This window comes from Lynx canadensis, chromosome A1 (genome assembly GCF_007474595.2).
Source record: "Lynx canadensis isolate LIC74 chromosome A1, mLynCan4.pri.v2, whole genome shotgun sequence".
Taxonomy (NCBI): Eukaryota; Metazoa; Chordata; class Mammalia; order Carnivora; family Felidae; genus Lynx; species Lynx canadensis.
Window position 1 is genome coordinate 185,442,082 of NC_044303.2, and position 23,021 is coordinate 185,465,102.

Consider the following 23,021-nt stretch of genomic DNA (forward strand, 5'->3'; position numbering starts at 1 on the left):
ACTAAAATTTTTCTGGTGGCTGTTCTCTTGAGACCTTCCTCTAACCCTTTCTCAATCCCTTCCCCAACCCTTCACCAAAGGCCAAAATGCACCTGGAGCAGCTACAAGTTTTCAATATGGGAGGAACATAAACAGTAAAGAAAGTCACCATCTGCCTCAATCGTCCATTATGCACCATTTTAACCTCCATAAGTTATAACAAGATGAGGGGCATTTTCAGCCTGAGCAGACTCAGCAGCAATAAAGGGAGACCACTAGGGAAGCAGCTGGCAAAAGAGGGGAAGAGAATGGCACTTCCATTTACTCTCCATGTTGTTTCAGTATCATTATTTTTATTTATTTAGCTATTTTTTTTTTAAAGTAGGCTCCACATCTAGCATGGAGCCCAACACGGGACTTGAACTTATGACCCTGAGATCAAGACCTGTGCTGAAATCAAGAATCAGATCCTTAACGGACTGAGCCACCCAGGCACACTCATTGAGTATCATTGTTTGTTGTTGTTGTTGTTCTTTGGTTGTTTTTGGGCCAAAGGAAAAAAATTCTGGCTACCTAATTATCCACTTAAGTCAGAAAACTGATAAAGCCTGATTAGCCACAGAGCAGAAAAGAAAGTTCCTCATTAAAAGGTATTCCTTTTAGGGGAATCTAGGTTGCTTAGTCGGTTAAGTGTCTGACTCGATTTCAGCTCAGGTCCTGATTTCATGGCTTCGTGGGATTGGGCTCCATGCTAACAGCTGGAAGCATGCCTGCCTGAGATCCCTCTATCTCTACCCCTCCCCTGTGTTCTCTGTCTCTGTCTTTCAAAATAAATAAATATTTCGAAAAAAAAAAACCCTAAAAGTTACTCTTTTTAACCCACTAACATGGAGGTAGAGCCAAATATGAATACCTTTTAGTATTTAAAGTGGCCAGTGGAATCCATTTTGGAAAACTGGCAAAGCTACATTTCCCAGTGGGTCTTCTGAAGGCCATCTGCATCTTAACTCTTTTAGGATGCTTTCTTAAAGTGCAGATTCTCAGGCCCACCCCAACTATTGATTCGTTTGCACCCAGGTATCTGCACTTTTCAAACATTTTATACATACTTACATTCTGTACCTTATATCCAATGTCTAAAGTCCTTGAGAGTCTATATTTCTGCTAGGTCTTATTACAAATGGATTTGGGAACTGGAGTTAATGTTAGACGGGGCTTTATTTCTACAATCCACAGACCCTTGGGCAGAGGGGACATAATTACAAGGAAACATCCTTTGGCTTCTGCCCTTGGTGCTTCAGTTCCACAATCTCAGGAGCTTAGAGTTAATTTCACAGCTGGGGTCTTTGTAAACCACTAGGAGGGTTAGGCTCCTTGTCCCTTCCCTTGGTCAATGGTAGATTTGTCTCTTAGTCTGCCTTTTTAATGAGGAAAAATGCCCTTTATGAGAAGTGGATATACAGGAGGTCGCGGGTCTGATTCTACACCTTGGGTGAGCCACAGACATTGTCTTCTGTCTGCTTCTAGCCTAAAACATTCTACTATATATTATTGTCCCTCAAGGCAGCTGTGTCTTTAGCACCCAATTACCTCTCTGAGTCACTTCTTCCTCTTCCAGTTTCTGGCCCTAGAAATTTTCATTTCTTGATCACAAGCTCAGTTATGCATTTATAATGACGTTGGATATACTTTATCCAACATTTCTAGGAGTTGTGTAGCGGGAGGGTTTTTTGGGCTCTGTTGCCTTATGTATTGCTGGAAATAGAAGTTCTGGAAACTGCATTCTTAGCAAGCACCACAAATGACTCTTATCTACACACTAAAATTTGAGGATATTGTAATCTCAGCAAGTAATGAGACTTTATAGTTGTATAACAGCAGTTTATAAAATGTTTTCATATTTATTTATTTATTTCATTTCATCCTTGCAACAACCTTGCAAAATAAGCGGGACTGGTATTTTTATTCTCAGCTTCCTGATGATAAAGCCTAATCAGGCTAAGTTTCTTGCCCAAAGATATAAAAGTAGTTAAAGAGCAAAAATGAGGACTAGACCCCAGATATTCTACTTGACCTATTACATCATGCTACATTGTTGCCAAGGTGATAATTTAAAGAGATCATTATCTATCACATGATGCAAACAATATCTTACCACATCAATTAGAAGGCAGAAGGGTCAAATATTCTTTGGAGTCTCTCAGTCTGTGTTTTCCTTCTCTGTGTATGTCAAACACTGCAGATCTACTCTATGGTTAACAGACGCCAATTAAAAACATATGGCACCTGGAATAGGGGCACCTGGGTGGCTCAGTCAGTTGAGCATCCAACTCTTGATTTTGGCTCAGGTGATGATCCCAGGGTCATGGACTCGAACCCCACGTCAGGCTCCACACTAAATCTGAAGCCTGCTTAAGATTCTCTCTCTCTCTTCCTCTGCCCCTCTTTCCTGCTCACACTCTCTCTCTCTCCCTCTAAACTAAAAATAAAAACTTGGGGTGCCTGGGTGGCTCAGTTGGTTGGGTGTCCCACTTCGGCTCAGGTCATGATCTCACAGCTGGTGGGTTTGTGCCCCGCGTCGGGCTCTGTGCTGACAGCTCAGAGCCTGGAGCCGGGTTTGGATTCTGTGTCCCCCTCTCTCTCTGCTCCTCCCCTGCTCACACTCTGTGTGTGTCTCTCTCTCAAAAATAAATGAACATTAAAAAATAAAATAAAAAAATAAAAATAAAAACTTAAAATAAAAATGTAATTTCTTTTAAAAAACATATGGTACCTGAAACTAATATAACATTGTATGTCAATTATATGCCAAGAATAAATTTTAAAAATAAATTAAAAACAAAAATAAAATGTATGGCAATAACTTTTTTTTTTTTCAATGTTTATTTATTTTTGGGACAGAGAGAGACAGAGCATGAACGGGGGAGGGGCAGAGTGAGAGGGAGACACAGAATCGGAAACAGGCTCCAGGCTCCGAGCCATCAGCCCGGAGCCTGACGCGGGGCTCGAACTCATGGACCGCGAGATCGTGACCTGGCTGAAGTCGGACGCTTAACCGACTGCGCCACCCAGGCGCCCCTGGCAATAACTTTTTTTAATGTTTACTTACTTTTGAGAGAGAGAGCAGGCACAAGCAAGTGAGGGAGAGAGGGGCAGAGAGACAGGGGGCAGAGGATCTGAAGCAGGCTCTGCACTGACAACAGAGAGCCCAACGCGGGGCTGGAATTCACAAACCGTGAGATCATAACCTGAGCTAAAGCTGGATGCTTAACTGACTGAGCCACCCAGGCACCCTTAGCAATTACTTTTTAAATGATCTCTATAGTAGATTTACATTACTTATAAGAGCACCCATTAATTTTGTTTTCAATATATGAAATTTATTGTCAAATTGGTTTCCATACAACACCTAGTGCTCATCCCAAAAGGAGAGCACCCATTAATTTTAATAATCATCCTTCAACTTTGTAAGAAACTTATGTTGCTGGGTCAATGCATGGTCCCTACAAGGGCTCTTCTGCAGCAGGAACCTCTCCTATCTTTTACTGGCTCCTGAGGAGTTGAAGACCCTGGTTGAATCATTTATCCTATTCCCTACACTCCAGATCATAGGGATTATTTGAATATTAGGATCAATTTTCAGGCCATCTGAGAGTCAGTGGGCAGCCAACCATTCTTCAGGGCTCGTGGTCCATGCAGTTGTGGGCTCACAAGGAGACCTCAGTCATATCACTGTTTCTGGGTCATTTCTCTCACAACCACATTAATTCCACAAACAATTGAGCACCTACAATGTGCCTGAAAACAACCTAGACACTGTTTCATAGCCAGCCTGTATTGTAATATTCCTTGGGGAAATTTTACAATGGAATTAACACTGCAATTCAAGATTGCTTCAAAGGGCCTTTTAAGCAAACAATCATCCAACTAAAATATTTTTCGGCTCTGTCCAGTGTTAACAGTCTTCCCTTTCTACTTGGAGTTATTCTCCTTTCCTCCTATCTTTAGGGCTTACAGAGAATAAATGTCTTCCCTATAGAAGACATGCCAAGAATTTTTTCAGAAGCACAAATTGCCATGAAAACTTAAAAGAATTTGTTTAAAGGGAAGTTAATTAATTTTATTTTAGAGTTGTTGTTCAAATGTCTTTGAAATTGCTGCCTTTTTCCCTTTAGGGCCAAGCTGATTTCCTTTAGTCCCTTCAGCACATGGTAATTTACATGATGAGAAAATATTTTATCTGCATTAATATTCTAGAACATGACTAGTCTATATAGTCAGAAAGACAATTGGGTTAGCCAGTAAGCCTAAGTATCTATTAGTGAGAGGGTAAGAGAACCCACAAGTGTACATCTATTCAACAGAAAACTCAAGTACCATCTAAAAAAATGAGGTGAACTTATATTGACTATACCAACATGGAAAGCTCAAGTTATATCATTAAGTGAGAAAAATTAAATTAGAAAACAAGCCATAAGGTTTCATCCCATCCATATAAATGTTAGAAAGAGGTCAATATTGAGAAAGGAAAAGGAAAATCAAGAAGGCAAGAAGCTCTCATTTTTAAAAAATTCAAGAATACATTACTGAAGGAGAAATATGTGAAGGCATTCAGGCATAATATTTTTAACAATTATAACTAAGCCATCAAATGCTCCCTACGTGATTATCATTGTGATTGTCTTCTAAAATTATCAGATAAGGAGACAATTCCACACTTCTCCTTGTAAAAATGCTTTGGTTGTCTTTTTTCACATATGGAAATCAAAGAATAATTTTAGTAATTGTTAACGTGTGTTGAGCTCTTACAAGGATCCAGTCACAGTGGTAGTTGTAAAAGTGTTAGCCAAAAAGGAAAAGAAAAAGAAGAGCACTAAAGTCCAATATCTATAGGTCATAGCTGCTCCAGAATTTCTATACAGGCAGAGACTAAAGGAAGCAATCTGAAAGAAGGTTGGGCTTGAGCTCTACTTTCAGAGAATTTATAAATTGAGAAAATTCCAATGGACCATATTTTAAAAATGGTAAGAGGGTGAATAACTAATTGAATGGGGGTAGACCAACCCCCTTGGTGCTACCGATGTCCTGTGATAGGAAAATTCCCAATGGAAAGAAACTACCTCTGGGTCTGGCTCTGAGAGAGAAAATTGGATTTTATCTGGTAGAAAATTCTAGAAACCTCAGAAGGTTTCAAAATGTGTATGGAAGCATTTCTAGTGACATAACATCTATAATGCCATGGATATAGCAACAACCTGATTCCTTCCTTTCAAAAGTATATATAAATTGTATCTAATTACACATGACCAACAGCTTAATTGTCCTCTACTCCAGTTCTTCTCAACCTGTCTGTGGTAAAGGACAAGTCTGGTTTTATTTCTTTGTTTATTAACTGCCATTCCATTAGAGGTTGATGATGATAAGTAGCTTGAACTATACGTGATTCATCATGTGAGTGTGACAACACCTGGATAGATGAGACCCTGATTAACAAAAAGAATCCACTGACCACTTGATTGGATGTCAGGGCAGTGACAAATTGCTGTAAAAATTTCTAAATTATAATTCCCAATTTCTATTCTTTTCTTGACCTAGACCAGTAACAAACAGTACTGGTCTACATACTACAACTTAAGTAACACTAGTAAAAAGCATATAGATCCTATCTCAGTCACTAGTACAAAACAGCTTCAAATCAGGCACTAATCAAAAAAGAGACTTTAAAAATGTTTAATGTTTTTATTTATATTTGAGAGAGAGAGAGAGAGCTAACAGGGGAGGGACAGGGAGAGCAGGAGAGAGAGAACCCTGCACTGTCAGCACAGAGCCCAATGAGGAGCTTGAACCCATGAACCGTGAGATTGTGACCTAAGCTGAAATCAAGTTGGACACTTAACTGACTGAGCCACCCAGGCGCCCCCCAAAATAGATGTATTTAAACAAAAGACATAAACAATTTATGCACAGAAGATAAAACATAGACAATCGAGGCAAAAATGTCCTATTGCTCCTCTTTTACACTTTTTGCCTAGTTTAATTGACAAGCATCTTGACACAGCAAAGCAATCTATTTCAAAAACTGCTACCGTTTGCAACTACTTATCTTTGTGAGTTATAATTTTCTCAATATTGTGCAATCAAAATAAGATAAATTAGACACTGAGACTGGAAAAATAATACTGGCCAACACTGCTGCAAAGATGCTCTATGGAAAAATTTAAATTCCACCATAAAACACATGACCCCAGTAGAGATTTACAATATACAGTAGATGTGAAACAGCTTGCAGAAATTAGTTGAATTAACCTTTCAGGGGATTGTGAGTTATTTAAACCACAAATCTCATTCTTTACATTATATCAAGGAACATGCTGATTTACATTTTGAGAAATGCTGGAGAAGACCCTTCGTAAGGTACCTTGTCATTTCTAATGCCACAAACTTCCTGAATCCCTATATTGCTAATGCAGGTAACTTAACATTTCATTACCCATTCCATCCCTCCCCAACATGCATACTTTTTAAATGCATCCAAAATTTTTATTTTCTGTCTGGGAATGAAAGACATCTAAGGCCTTGTATTTCCAGTATTGACAATCAGAGCTTTGATTTGGAGCCCAATTTACCAGTTCCAAGACAACTAGCTATCGTGCCTACGAGTACAACACATACAAACTGTTTTGAGATATGGATGCTGGAGAGTTGACTAGAATCACACATTAGCTGAGGGACTCAGTCTTCTAGCTGATGACCCAGTGAATAGAATTCAGATCTGTACTTTAGCCAAAGTAAATTTTAGTGCATTAATGGGCTCATACAATCACCTGAGGATACTGAAAGCAAAACTGTTAAATCTCTCATTTCCAGATTTCTGTGAAACAATGGTGAACTCCCTTCTGCCCAAAGACCTATGTAACAACACTAAAGCTCAAAGCAAATTGGGTGAAGCTTATCCATTTGATCCTGTCAAACAGGGTTTCTCAACTTGAGAGCCCCAACCATTTCATGGGAAGTCCCTTGTTAAAAATGCAGCATCCTGGGGCGCCTGGGTGGCGCAGTCAGTTAAGCGTCCGACTTCAGCCAGGTCACGATCTCGCAGTCCGTGAGTTCGAGCCCCGCGTCGGGCTCTGGGCTGATGGCTTGGAGCCTGGAGCCTGTTTCCGGTTCTGTGTCTCCCTCTCTCTCTGCCCCTCCCCCATTCATGCTCTGTCTCTCTCTGTCCAAAAATAAATAAACGTTGAAAAAAAAAAAATTTAAAAATGCAGCATCCTTTGGATTGTGGTGATAATAGGACAACTGCATGAATAACTGAAAAATCATTGAAATGTACACTTTCACTGCATTAATTGAGTAGTATATAAATTGCACTTCAATAAGTAGGTTAAAATGAAAAAAAATTGAAAATTCAGCTCCTGGGTCCCATCCCTAGAGATTCAAAAGCACTAGATGTGTGACAGTGTTTAGGAATTCACAGTTTTTTGCAAAGAACCTGGTAATCCTTCTGAGAATCAATGTTTAGGCTACATGTTCTGAATTATACCTTGGAGTTAAGCAGGACCGTCAGAAAGCAACATTTGTCTGGATTACACATGAACTTATTTGAGTAGCTGTCATCAAGGAATGCCACCAGAAGAGAATGCTATTCATTTGCTTTAGGATGTTACGGTATCATTCAACACACTTCATAAGGAGGAAGAGGAATTACCATTTGGTCACAGCTCTCAGTGAGCTCTCAACTGATAACAATAAGACAGGCAGTAAAAACAAACAAAAACATAATACCTTTAGGTTAGTAATTTTTAAAACATAAAAACAATAGGGGCACCTTGCTTGGGTCACTCAGTCAGTTAAGCGTGTGACTTCAGTTCAGGTCATGATATCACAGTTTGTGAGTTCAAGGCCCATGTTGGGCTCTGTGCTGACAGCTTAGAGTATGGAGCCTGCTTCAGATTCTGTATCTCCCTCTCTCTCTGCCCCTCCCTTGTTCTCTCTCTCTCTCAAAAATAACATTAAAAAATTAAAAAAATAGAAGATAAACATAATTTCCTTATGAAAATATATAACTTATGACTAAGTATGACTAAAAAAGGCATCAAGAGGTGCCTGGATGGCTCAGTTGGTTGAGCATCCAACTCCTGATTTTGGCTCAGGTCATGATCCCAGTGCTTAAGATTCTCTCTCTCTCTCTCTCTCTCTCTCTCTCTCTCTGTCTCTCCCTCTGCCCCTCTCCCCCACTCATCCACTCTCTCTCTTTCTAGAATAAAAAAAATTTTTTTTAATTAAAAAAAGTAAGGGTGCCTGGGTAGCTCAGTCAGTTAAGCTTCCAACTTTGGCTCAGGACATGATCTCACAGTTTGTGAGTTCAAGCCTCACATCAGGCTCTCTGCTGTCAGGATAGAGTCCACTTCAGATCCTTTGTCCCCCTCTCTTTCTGCCCCTGCCCCTGCCTCAAAAATTAAAAAAAAAAAAATTTTTAATAAAATAAAATAAATAAAAATAAAGGGTTTGCAAACTAAATCCAATAACATCAGTTCCCTACTTCACATCATACAAAAATAGTAATTCAAAAATAGATCACAGACCTACATATAAATCTTAAAATTATGAAGCTTCTAGAAGAAACCAGGAGAAAATCTTTACAACCTCAAGGTGGACAGAAATGTTTAGATAGATAGAACATATAAGACACCAGTCGTTAGAAGAAAAAAACATAATAAATTGGATGTCAGAATTAAACAATTCTGCTTTTTGAAGACATTTTTAAAAACAAAAAAGCAAGTCACAGGCTGGGAGAGAATATTTCCCAAACATATACCAGATAAAGGACTTGTAGCCAGAATATACATAAAGAACACCACAACTCAAGCATAAGAAAATAATCCAATTTTTAAAATAGGCCAAAACTTTGTGCATACACTTCATGAAGAAGTACAAATAGCTGAGAAGCAGAGGAAAGATGGAACACATCATTAGTCATCAGGAAAATACAAATTAAAACCATAATGAGTTATCACTATACACAGAGTAGAATGGTTAAAATTTCAAAGATGATCATACCAAGTAGAGCCAAGGATGTGGAGCAAATGCAACTCCACATGGATTGCAGATGGGAACAGAAAACAGGACATCCAGTTTAGAAAACAGCTTGGCAGTTTTTTCTTTAATTACACATTCACCTATAATATGACACAGCCATTCTATTCCTACGTGTTCACTCAAGAAAAATAAAAACACATATCCATACAAAGATCTACACATGGATATTCCTAAGTAGAAAGAGAAAGGAGAGGAGGAAGAAGAGGAGGAAGAAGAGGAGGAGGAAGAGGAGGAGGAGGAGGAGGGGAAGGAGGGGAAGGGGAAGTGGGAGGAAAAGAAGAAATGAGAATCAGAGTATAGTCAGGAGACAGGTATGAAAAACCTTACAAGGTTTTCATACATAAAATTCAGACTTTTTCCTGAGGACAACATCTTGGGGCTGTGAAGAGTTTTATGCAGGGGGAACCACAACTAGATTTGTGTTGTGGCAAGTTCATTCTGGCTGCCGAGGATTGGCAACAGTAAGCAAGGCCACAAACTCTGTCCAAACTGTGAATACACTCTTCAAACATCTTAAACTACCAGAACAATAACAAGCGCAAATCAACAAGTTTAATTACCAAAAATCATATTCTGCCTTTTGTGAAAAAAGGAAGTTATGCAAATAGGAAACATGATAACAGTTTGTGAAATAAGGACTTAAAGGATCTAGTGAATGATGAATTTATTAGGAGCCCATAGTGGGCGATAGCTAGTAGAAAGCTATTAGGAGATTATAAATTGAAGAAAAAAAAAGATAAAAGAAAAAAAGAAAATCTTGTGGCCTCTCTGATAGCATGCTAGATTATTTTGTCCTGTTTTGAACACTGTAGCTGTTTTAAGAGGTGACATTAGCCATTAGCACCAAGAGAGCTGGGAGTGGAGGGGCAGACAGCCGTAAATTTTTTGATTTCCCATTGAGAGGCAAAATCTATGTTCCTTTTCCTTGCATCTGAGTGGGCTCTAAGACTTCTTTGATCGATAGAACATAACTGACTCTAACAGTTGTTAGGCTCAGACTTTAAGGCACCTGGCAGCCTCTACTTCTTCCGTCTTTGTGCACTGAACTACCATGTAACGTGTCCATCTTGCCCTGAGGCCACCATGCTGTGAGGAAGCCCAAGCTAGACAAGGGAATGGCTTTCTGGAGAAAAAGAAGCCCAGCCAATCTCAAGCCATTTCAGGCCCCAGACATTCAAATCATCTGAGACCAGAGTCAGACATGTGGGTGGTGAAACCATTTTGGACAGCCAGCCCAAGTCAAGCCAACCCCACTTACAATTTGATTGCAACCACTTGAGAGACTCAAGGAAGAATCAGCTGATTGAGATATGATAATGATATAATCATCATTTTATATATTATTATATCGTATATAAGTATTAATGTAATAGAAAGTGGTTTTATTCATTCAGTGTGTTACACAATAAAGAACTAAAACATGAGGTTCCTTTCTTACCAGCCATTTCCTGCCACTTGAGTTATGATTAAAGGAACAAACTAAATTTCACCTGGACAATGGAATAGTTCAGAAAAGTATAACAACCATCCACAAATATTTGAAACTCTGGCATGTGAGCTCAAGAACAGCTTTATTCTCCAAAGGACAGATCTAAGACCAAGACCAGATGTTACAGGAAGTGGCAAACATCACAGTTCCTAGAGAGAAGAATGTGCCAGTTATCACTGTGGTACAAGAATGAAAACAGCATCATTGTGATATCAGAAACAATGTCTCTGGACATGTTCAAATGGGCACATGTGATGTCCGGTCAGGCTGGGTGTTGAAAATGAGCCTAAAGTAAGATAAATAACTAGAAGTATGGCCAGGTTGCTGCGATCCTACTGTGTGATTCAGAAAGGTAACAACTGACTTTATAGGCATGTGTCTGAACTAAAGGTAGCCTAGCTATGCTCATTTCTATTCCTAAAATACTAACTCAGGAGGCAATCAAAATCATAGCCCTGACTCCAATTTACACTATGCTTATACAAAACTAATTCCTTAGAAATTTTACACGTATTCTATTTGTAGGATGTTCATCGCACAAACGCTACTAGAAACGTCTTCCGGTATTTAAAAACAAAAACAACTTTGTGGAAACGCTTTCGGACTGAAAAGGATCATCCTCCACTGCCATGTCTGCCACCTGCATTTGATAATCTCTTTCCTACACTTGATAATCCAGACTCTGCATTAATTTTACAGTATTTTTTGTACCACATAAAACTCTAAAAGGTCTTATCATTGTTTTACTGATGAAGAAACTGAGGCACAGAAAGGTTAAGTACATTGCCCAAACACACAGCCAATAAATCCTACACTCTTACCCAGCTGGCCAGTTGTTCAGGTAGACTGAGGAATCCTTCACACGGAAAGCAGTGACTTCCTTTTAACTGAGAAGTTCCTTGGAAGCTCCAGCCAGACCTATTCCTTTGTTTCCAGGAATGCCCTTATTTAACTATCAAAGGGGATGTCAATTTGTTGTGTTACAGAAAAGAAAACAAACTGAGGATAAAGTACCTCTCTTGTCTATGGAGAGATGCAATTATCTGGGGACTCCTGGGTAAACTTTAAAACAAAAAATACTTACAACTTCCCACATCTTCTTTCCCCAAAAACAGGTTACTTCACAAATCAGACAAATACGATATAGCACAGGGCCACCTCAGTGAAATCTAGAAAGTAAATTGTATTGGCCCAAGGAAAACAAAGAATTATTAAAGTTAATCATTATTGTTCCTGTCCATTAAACAAACAAACAATAACAACAGTAAAAACATTAAGAAAGAACCTGCCCTAGAAATCAGATAAACAAAATACACTGCTGCTATATTCTGGAGTCACTTTACCAAATAAGGCAGCCTCTGCATATCTAATCAGAAAGATATAAAAATTCATTCACTTGGGTCTCCAGTTTAGGTTTATCAGCAATGTACTGATATTAAAAAGTACTAAGAGAACAATAAATTGGAATACTTAATGTATTTACAAACCATCTCTGGATCTTTCTTGATTTGTGAGGGCACAGTGGGCAGGGGTAATGTTGGGTGGTTGGATACACAGTTATTTGTGAGGATGATTTCTGCAGAGGCGTGGACCAAATGACCCTTCAAGGTGGTTTGGTGTCTTTCGAGTACACAAGCTGTGTTTATATCCAATCCCAGATCAGACAAGCTTCACTAACCACAGAAGTTTGGGACAAAAGCCAGTTGCAACCCACATATCCCTGCGGTCCTCCTGCCTTCTGGCAAACTCCAGGACCACATTGGAAAATCTGTGCCCAGTTTGGGGGCCAAGTTTGGTATGATCTGGGGATGATTTATATGGCTTTGGTTGGAGTCCACATGATATGCGCTACTTTGGCCAAGTTGAGCTTTAGAGTTTCTGACTCATTTGAAATAAAACGTATCAGGTGGAGACAGATGGGCTCCCCAACAGGGATCAGAGGGGTCTCCTCCAAATCCTGTGGGACACCAAGACAACCGAATTTTCCACCTCCCTACTCAAAGGTCCAAAACAACATGCAATACAGGTGGCATCAGGGTGAAGGAGTTGGATGTACAAGTGTTTCCCAGGATTCGCCAAAAATAGAAATAAATCGCTTTTAATTTCTGAAGGGAAAAAGGCTGGATTGATTTTACACACTCTCCTCTAAACAGCAATTTACATGCTGAAACTGTAAAGCTGAGGGTAAAATATCCCTTCCTGGTGATTTGAAATCCGTTAATTCCAAGTTGATGACCTTGTTCCCCTACAACAATAGAACTTTAATTCATCTCACTCAGGCTGCCTCTAACTAGTTTTCAACAATCACGAAACAACCAGCAAGTAGTGGCTGTTGGTGGATAGAATCCCTATTAATAAATACAAATTAAATGAAGCATATCAAAAGAACCTGATCCTACTACCAGACCAAATAGGATTTTCTTTGAATTTAAGAGCAAAATACTTCCCCATAGGAAGAATCTCAGATACTGTAAGGCAACTCTGTCCAGTAAAAACAAATCGCAAGCCACAAATTCAAGCTACTAAGTTATTTTTAAAATTTATACTAGTCACATTTAAAAAAAAAAAAGAACAGGTGAGGGGAGCCTGTGTTATGCCCAGAATTCATGATCCTCAAATACCGCCAGGGAGCCGAGTCCGATGTAAAAGCAAAAGAGCCTTTATTCGAGCTAGCTCGAGCTCAATCCCCTACCTGCACCGAGGCAGTGGTGAGATACCGGAGAGAGAGAGCGAGTTTCAAAAGCACAAAGGTTTTATTAGGGCCTAGGGGTAGTTGGTGAGGTAATGGCTGTGGCCTCAGCCGATTGGCTGGGGAAGGGTCGTGGCCTCGGCCAATTTGCTGGGGAATGGTCGGAGTCCTGTTACGCAGGTCGCTTGATCAGGAAGTTTGAACAGGTGAGCGGGAGGTTACTCAAGGGGAGGAGGCGCGGTCTGAGGTTTCTTCGATTTTCCCGGAAAAGGGGTCATGTTGGGGACATAGTCACTCAAGGTGGAGGACACAGAACAAGATGGAGTCGGCCGGCGTAGGCCCGCCCTTTCACCTGGGTGGCTCAGTCGGTGAAGGATCTGACTTAGGCTCAGGTCATGATCTCACCATTTGCGGGTCCCAGCCCCACATTGGGCTCTGTGCTAACAGCTCAGAGCCTGGAGCCTGCTTCAGATTCTGTCTCTCTCTCTCTCTCTCTCTCTCTCTCTCTCTCTCTCTCTCTCTCTCTGCTCCTCCCCTGCTTGCATTCTGTCTGTCTCTCTCTCTCTCTAAAAAATAAATAAACATTAAAAAAAAAATTAGTGATAAAGAGTACTTGGAATTACATCTGGCATGTCATACTAATCAACAAGTCAGAAGAGGCTGATTAGAAATACCTTAAGGCAAGGACTATTCCTTATTCATCACTGTAAGTTCCAGGACCTAGAACAGTTCTGGTACCTGGAAGGTGGTCAATGAACATTCTCCTTTAAGTTGTAAAGGGTGGTAGGGGGCGCCTGGGTGGCTCAGTGGGTCAAGCACCTGACTTTGACTCAGGTCATGAGCTCACAGTTCTTGAGTTCGAGCCCTGCATTGGGCTCTCTGCTGTCAGCGCAGACAGAGCATGCTTCAGATCCTCTGTCTCCCTCTCTCTCTGCCTTCCCACCCTCTCAAAAATAAATAAACATTAAAAAAATAATAATAAAAAGAGTGTGATGTGCTGCCCAGATCCAACTTTCAGAAATAAAAGGAATTTTGCCCAGGCTACTGGGAGTGCTGCCAGCAAATAGCCCTCAACTATCATCTCCCTTTGGGGACTGCTCAAACTAAAAACCAAAGGCTGGCTAAAAAGCAAGCACCTTTTCCAAGGTTGTTTGTTTATATGACAGGGCAGGCTTCTTCCTCCTTAGGAAAGACAGCACCAAAAAGCCATTCTTGCTCCAGAGGCGCTCTTTCTTATGTATGTATCCTTGGGCATGCATTGTGGATCTCCCCCTACCCCATCCCACTTCTTTCCTCTCCATTCCACAGGTGTTGACCCCCAAAGCATCCCTAACAAACATCCTCCCTGTTAATACACAAGCCACAGAACACAAGTGGTGATAATAAGAAACAAGAGCTGTCTGTTAACAGAAGAACTAAGACAATGAATAAATAACATTTACCAGTGTTTTCCTAACAATTTCTATTAACCAAGTCACTTGACGTGTTGCCTGTATAGGGCACACCATGGATTATAACTCGGAGTCTTCCCACCAGCAGCTCATTTTTTCCAAGACACATAACCAGGCAATGACAGAAGAAACGAGAATAGCTGCAAGCACTGAGACTCTTTCGAGAAAGCCTCTTTCTTCTTTAGGTTATCCAAGACCCACACGCTACAACCAGACGCATTCATGCCGGAGTGCGCCCAAACCACAGAGTTCTCTCGCATCTCGGACTTTCAAATTCTTAAATTTGCCCTTTACTTAAAAAAGTCAATGATTTCACCAAGAAAGTTTGATTAGTTTCTTTTACTTTCTGTAATGAAGTGCCATCCTTTTTACACTTGAAAGGATCTTTGTAATAATGCAACATTGATCTTTTGAATACAGATGAGCTAACCTAGATAATAGGATTTAGAATGAGAAAGACCAGACTGGTTATGATATTTAAGGCTCCAGTGCCATCAAGAGGAATTGTGGCATAAAACATGCTTCCAGAGACACTGATGCCGCATTAATAAATGTAGGATCATGTTTCCTCTTGCACATAGTTTTTATTTTGTTCAACATCTTGAGAGAAGTCAATATGCTGTGTCCCTGGATGTCAATCACCCAGTGCAAAAAAAAAGGGGGGGGAGGGTGGAGATTTAGCTCTGAGATCTGTCTTTTCAAGTCTGCCGCTTTAAGCCACAAAGGTCGAGAACTGGGATTCAAACCTGATACCAGAAAGCAGTTCTGATAAAACTTTAGGGGAAAATGGGAAATCACTGATTCAAAAATTATTTTGCCCCAGACTCAGCTGAAGAACAGAAAAGGGGAGATGGAATGCTTTTGCTTTGGAGAATGAAATATCGTTTAGGAAGTAGGCTGCTATTTTTCCATCTCTACATCTAAGAGAAAGAGAAAAGAGAGCCATTTTGGTGATCTCATCCTCCGGGAAAGTCTGAGCAGAGAGACTTCCTAGGCACAGCCTCACACACAGTGGGTGGCTTGTTCTCCGTTACAGCCTATGTCAACATCTCCTGTGTATGGAGCAACGTTAGATTTAATGTCAGAACAGAATGAAAAAGGACTATCACAAAAGACCCAATCCAGTGACAAATACAAAGGGACCCTACAGCCACCTGGGTGACTCAGTCAGTTAAGCGTCCAACTTCAGCTCAGGTCATGATCTTGCAGTTCACTAGTTCAAGCCCTACATTGGGCTCTGTGCTGACAGCTCAGAGCCTAGGGCCTATTTCGGATTCTCTGTGTCCCTCTCTCTCTCTTTGCCCCTCCCCTGCTTGTGCTATGTCTCTCTGAAAAATAAACATTAAAAAAATAGGATCCTACCAAGGATGCCATTCATCTCTCTACTTATGGTACGTTTGAAATTATCCATTTAATTTTTTTTAAATAAAAATTAGTAAAATTAAACTTTTTAAGTAAAAATTAATAAAATTAAACTTAATAAAAATTAAGTTGATTTTACTTATTTTGAGAGAGCACAAGCACAAGCATGAGTTGGGGAGGGGCAAAGAGAAAGGGAGAGAGAGAATTCCAAGCAGGCTCCACACTGCGAGCGCAGAGACTGATGCAGGGCACCAACTCATGAATTGTAAGATCATAACCTGAGCTGAAATCAAGAGTCGGATGCTTAACCAACTGAGCCACCCAAGCACTCCTGAAATCATCCATTTTTTTAAAAAATTAAGTGCAAATCTAGTGTGGGGAGCTGTAACTAAGTCACAAACAAAATCAAGTGTTAAGTCTGTGACACTAATTATAATATTTAGAGATGAGAGAGCTCGGTATGGGCTAAATTGATCAAAGAAGCCCTTGGGACTTGAATAATATAATAGCTAATAATTATTGATCTCTTACTCTGTAACAGGTGGTACAAGAAGCACTTCATATGGACTATCTCATTTCATCTTCATCAGGACTGTATAAGGGAGTTATGCTTGCTTTACTGATGAGAAAAATTGAGGCCCAAAGTTAAATAACTCCCTCAAGAGTTTACAATTATTATTAGAAGTCAGTTTATCAGATCCCAGAGACTGAACCCCTCAGCAACTAAATCACATCAACTCTGAAAAGAGTAAGTAAGACTACAGGGGCATGGGACCAAGAATGAAGACCAAGGTATCCTAAGAGGCCCAGAGGGCAAGCCAAATTGAAAGATATAGGTTGGCATTGTGTGGGGAGACAAGCAACATAGAATCAAGGTTGGGGACAGAGTAGGATGCCAGACTTTGGAATCACAAATAAAGCCACAGGAATTGGGATAACAGACAGGAGACCAAGAGCAGGGATGCACTTACTGGAATGCTTTATGAGATAGGGACTTGGTTACCAGGTAAGATGGTAAGAGCACAGTACTAGATGCAAAATATGACTTCCCAGAAGAGCAACAGCAGGGCTGATTGATGCCCTTGTTATACCCCACTTGGAAACACAATTGGTCCCAGGGTTTGGCCTTGGGCTCCCCTACGTAGGAATTCAATAACCTCAACTATAATGGTCAGTGCTATAGCCTCCAAAACATGTACCATGACATTCTGGCCCCATGAAATATTAAAAGGAAGAAGAAGAAAAGAAAGGAGGGAGGGAGGGAGGGAAGAAAGAAAGGAGGAAGTATTTTAAATTCCTTAGGTCCAAACAGTGTGAGAAACCCTACATGCAATAGCATCTTTTGAAGGATTTATAACGCATACTAGCATATAAAACTCCATGTAAACAAGCAACCGTTTTCTTAACTTATTTAGCCACTGACCCTCAGAGGGTGCACTCTAGGAGGGAATAGTTTAAAGAAATTCAGGGGCAGAGAACCACACCCACACAGGCCTTCTCAGGAGAAGGAAGAGTATTACACAAAGTGAGGACGGCCTGAGAAAAAAGGCATGAAAAGGGGCAAACATTAACCAGAAATTATGGCCGGGAAGGGTCAGAGATTCAGTTTGAAAAAAATTAGGGACAGATGACAAAGGAGCCAGAAAGTGAGGGACAGAAGGTGGGAGGTTCCTGCACCGAGGAATCACAAAAGCAGCAAAGACCGAATGCACTGAATCTAAGAGTTCAAAATCTAAATTGGGAGGAAATGTTGGTGAGGATGGAGTGGGGTGGGGAGGTGGGACGTGTTTTTAACTCGATGGGCAGTACATACAGTAGACAGCCAGGGCTTCGAAATCAGACACTTCAGTGCGAATGTCAGCACTGTCCTCCAGCCCTACATCACTGTGACTTAGATGCTCAGTCTCTCTCCGCCCCTCTCTAGCCAGGGAAATGAAGGTTTAAAGAAGGAATGTGACTTGCCCAACATTCCACAGCTAAAAAGCATCACAGCCGGGATTCAAAACACAGGTAGCTGCCTCCAGAACCCTAGGGCTGAACCATGATATCACACCATCTCTAAGACATTTTCATCAGCAGCCCCTCAAGGCGAGAAATTCAGTGATTCACCAATCTCATAGCTCCCCTGGTTCCTCAGGTCTCCATTTTCCCACTAGGAAGCAGAGAGCACTCTCTTGGCCTCCCTTCCCACAGAAAATCTTTCACTGGAATACAAAGTTACGTAAGATCTGTGATACTGTTTTTTATAAATTCACCAAACTCCACCTCTCGCAGATATATTTTTAAACCTTATTTATTTAATTTGAGAGAGACAGAGAGACAGAGAGAGGGAGCACCTGTGGGGTAAGGGCAGTGTGAGAGACGGAGGGAGAGAGAGAGAGTCCCAAGAAGGCTCTGCACTCTCAGCATGAAGCCCAATCCCATGACCGGTGAGATCATGACTGACGTGGCAGACAAAGGCAGAAGAAAATGACACATAAAGTTACATTTCCTTATAACCTGCAGCCCATTGGCAAAGACTTGAGGAGGGCAGAGTAAAATGTGTCTCCAGGAACTCTCTTACTGTCTTAATGCTAATGCTTTGCTGGGGGAAAAACCACCTTAGCTTGACAATAGCCAGGCCTCCAGGATCCTGTGACTCTTCTTTAGCATATGAAAACCTCACTGGAAACTTCCCCTGGACTTTACCTCCTCCAACTCCACAGTGTATGCAGTCTCTCCTCCTGGTCCTGGGGCATCTCCTTCTGTCCCCGGGTCCTGTTCCTGTGCTTTAATAAAATCACCTTTTTGCACCAAAGACATTTTCAAGAATTCTTTGTTGGCCGTCAGCTCCAGACCCTGTAAACTCCACTATCACCCCCAAAAAACCTCATCAATGATCGAGCTGAAGAGCCACCCAGGTGTCCCTTTAGCCAACATATTTTTCTTCCAGACACTAGTACAGTTTATTTTATTTCAAGGTAACAGACATACCCAATCCAGTTACAACAGTAGACACCATTCAGGTAACAGAACCAACACCCCTCCTTAAAGACATCTTCTGTGGCTTCTATTCCGTGAGCAGCATGCTTTATTTAGCACCTTTGTTCAAGCTGCAATTCCCTAAAGCCAGCATCTGTCAATTTTCCTATTTTCCTGCTGCTCACCTCATTCCATAACCCACAGGTGATGCTCCATTGGAAAACTCACCAGTGCTAAGGGCTTTTTTTTCTTCTTCCTCATCCCTCTTCCCAAATTTGACCCTGGGAGGCCTGGGGTGAACAGCCCTGAATCCCCAAGGGGTAGAGCTCCACCCGAGCTGCCCCACCTGGTTATCCGGAGCCCCGCTGCGGAGGCACCCAGAGTTAGCAAAACGCGCTGCAGGCAGCACCCCTGCAGGTGAGTGTGCATAGAAAGCCCGCCTGAGCCTCGGCTTTGACTTGTAAACAGAGGCTTTGAAAGAGCAAAGTTGTGAGTTTGTCTCCACTAAAGCAAACTTCCTCTGCTGTTTGCTTTGGGCGTTTTGCCGATGAATCTGCAGAGCAAGAATGGATTTCCTGTCTGTTCCTCCAATCCTCCTGGAGCCCTGCGGAGCTCAGCTGCCACCTCGAGGCTCCAGGACTGGCATCTAGCCACATCCGGGTCTGAGACCCCGTCCAAAGGGCTTTCCTCGCCCGCCCCACTTCTCCCTTAACCTTTTCTTCCCCCAGCCGGGTCAGGCAGTGAATCTGCAACTTACCAAAGAGTGCCCGTTCAGGAGGCTCCGTGGCACACCAGCCTGAAAACCCACCGCCCCCGAGAGGAAGGTAAGACAAAGCCAGGAGCTGGCCGACCATACTGCGCTAAGCGGTGTGCCCAGATAACTCAGTGATTACCTTCCAGGGCTGCTGTGGGAGTTAAATGAGATTATCCCCATTCAACCAAGGGGATAAAAAGATCACCGGAGTGCTGCTGGTACTTTACCCAAGGTCAGCCCCACACCTGCCCACCTTCAAAGGCACAGCTCTCCCACGTGGGAAATTCAAGGTGCTAGCAGGCAGGTAGTTTCCCTAAATGCTGCAGCAGGGAAGGCTACATTCAGGCTCATTTTCCTTGAGACATGTGGCTCCATGACTATACCTTCCATTTTTCTATTCTGAGACTGACATGGGTATTAAATTCTCATTTTCCTTTTTATTGTACCAAAAACAGTGCAAACACGGTTCTAATGAGCACCTCTCTAGTGTCAGGGAAACAAAAGGGGAGACCTGGGTATGTAATGACTACATATAGCCACAAAGAAGGTGGCTGTGGGCCAATTGTCACCCAGAGACTGTGCAGGCTAGTCATTCTGATTGTCCAGTGTTTCAAGAAAAGCAAGAAACTGGATCTTTAATAGAACTCTTTGCATTTAAGTGTTAGCAATTTTTAAAAATTAAATACTGCATGAGCCAATACAGCATGACAAACCAACTATGCTCAAAGGACACATGCTAGAACTGTCCACAGTTCTGCAGCAACCTTTGCATTATCCCACCTTAAGAAGATGCAACGGATTAGCTCTGACTTAAGACCCTCTGCATCCACAAGGGCCAGGGGACATTTGGAACCCAGCAGGACTAGACCTATCTGTGAAAGAGCTACTTCAGAGGTTCTGTGATCGTGGGGTAAGGAAGGTCACAGGGTCCCAACTTCAGAGAAAGCTGGCTAGATTCTGCCTACCTAATAGGTATGGAGAAAGACTAAATGCAAAATTTTCCTGAAAGCAACAGCAGGAATTTAAGTCATATCTAAGGGTGTGGAGGGTTGGAAGAAGGATGGGCTTATGTATTATCATTGTGACATTTCCAATTAAATGCAAAATCAACAGAATATCTTCTGCCAGGGTCACGGTGGTAATGAGCACCCACCCCAGCTTGTTAGCACAACAATCTCTCAAAACAGCAAAAAGGAGGATAAATCAACTGCTTTTGCAGCCTTTATCAGCATAAACAAAGAGATAAAAATACGGCATAAAATTTTAACTATCTTCCCCCATTCTACCTGCAAATGTGAAATTCCCCTGTGCTTCGATAAAGGAAAAATACATCCAATGAAGTCTAACAAATGTGCCATCTGTTCAGAAAGCAGAAGGCAGGCATCTTTTACATGTGACACCACTGCCCTCGTGTGGCTTAAAAACATAATGCCAAGGAGGCTTGAAAGGTTATGACTAAAAATTGTACTTCTCATAAACATAAATCATTTATAACATGGAACAATATATGAAAAAAACTTTCATTTTAAAGAACACAAATATCACTTATATTAAAACCTCCATTCAAATCAGACCCTGGACTCAGGGTTTCATTCTGCTCTGCACTGAGTTTTCTTATGAAAGGGAGAAGAAATCAAGAGGGGAAAAATGTCATTAGGAAGCAGCTGAGTACCAAGGACGCACAACTCTCAGACCTAATGATGACATCAGTCATTTCCCTGCTACCATGCCCATACCTGGCTTCGCACCTCACCGCCTTGCTGCATGGATCCCACGAAGGTGGAAAAAAGACCTTTTACTTTCCACTCATTTATTGGCTCCACCATTAGTTTTGTGCCGCCACACTCTGGCATGGCAGATCCATTGTGGCGAGATAATCCCAGAAGCTGTTCCTGGGTAAGTATCTCCTGGGGGAATGGCAGGAATTCCGTGCCCAGACGAAGAGGAGAAAGGCAAACTCTCCAGCTTGGTGAACTGGACAGAAAGGAGAAAACATTATACCTGAAACTACATAAATAATACCTATATTTTCTCCTCCACTGACTACAGGGAGATGGGGTCAGTTAATGAACAGATATTTAAAATGGAGTATCTATAGACATAAAACAAGGTGTCAGGTGCACTCAGGATAGAAACTTCTCTGAGCCAACTTTCTTACCTGTAAAATGAGGATAATGCTTTCTATCTAATCATTACCATCACTCTATGGAGGGATAAGATAAGGCTTTCTTCCTCAAGATTAGTTGAAGGCTGCAGGCTTTTACCATGATATTCTAGTTTAAATTTGGGTGCAAGTATTAGATTTAAATTTTGTGAATGTGATTTTTTAGGTATTAATCTGAAAACTGAGTAGGTTACTTGAGCTTTGTGACTTAGTAACACATGCATGCCTGGTTCTTCCCAGTAAGGGTTGAAATCAGGCCAATTTGCTACAAAAAGGGAAGAGCCCTCAAGCTCCTCCCCAGGGGAGCCCAACAATAGCTGTCCCGTCCATGCTCCCAGAGTCAGTGTTGGGAGTTGCTGACTGAACAGCTGGGTCCTAACAAACTGAAACCAGAGCACTTCTGAAGGCTGCAGGCTGTGACAAATCCCCAGTCCCAACTCCCAATGCCCGAAACCATGCCTCAAGATTGAGAACCTTACTCCCCGACTAGTGACCAGGGGGCAAAATAGCTGGTGTTTGTTTTATTTATATCAGGCATGTCTGCTGCTCTCTGTGAATGCCCAATTCAGTTAAAGGGAAATAATTAGCTGTTTATTTACTCCACCTTTAGAAGTAAGAAATTAGTGTTTAATCAGTCCTGCAATTAGAGTGGCCCATTGAAGATTCACTTTGAAAAGACAAGACAGTACTCTGTGAGAAAAATGGGCTTTGGCATCAGACACACCCAAGATCAAGGCCCACCTCTGCTACTTACCAGCTGTGTGATCTCAGCAAATTAATTCTCATCTTTGTTTATATTCTAATCTAAAAAATGAGGACAACGGTTTCTAACTCTCGGGTTTGTGTGAGAATGTATGCATGCCTAGAAAGATCTTAGCATAGTCCCTGGCACATCACACATGTTAAAGAATGATAAGAAAGCTAGCACTGTAAATAAATGAAGCAGGCTTTGAAGGCCAGGTGAATTTTAGCTTGGGGTGAGCAAAAGTATAGAAGCCAGAAAGCCTCTGGATGTGATTTAGACTTAGTGTCTGTGAGGGATGCAGACGCTCCAGCATCAAGACCAAGGGCAGGAT

General features: G+C 41.4%; 1 long non-coding RNA gene across 3 annotated transcripts in view; it reads right to left on the reverse strand.

Moving 5' to 3' along the window:
* The window catches only part of LOC115522225, a 98,310-nt gene extending 76,377 nt beyond the window's left edge, over positions 1 to 21,933 (reverse strand). For all 3 annotated transcript variants that reach the window (XR_003971295.1, XR_003971294.1, XR_003971291.1), the window contains exon 1: positions 21,518 to 21,933. This is a non-coding gene — a long non-coding RNA (uncharacterized LOC115522225). The remainder of the gene's footprint in view (positions 1 to 21,517) is intronic.
* Positions 21,934 to 23,021: the final 1,088 nt, after the last annotated feature.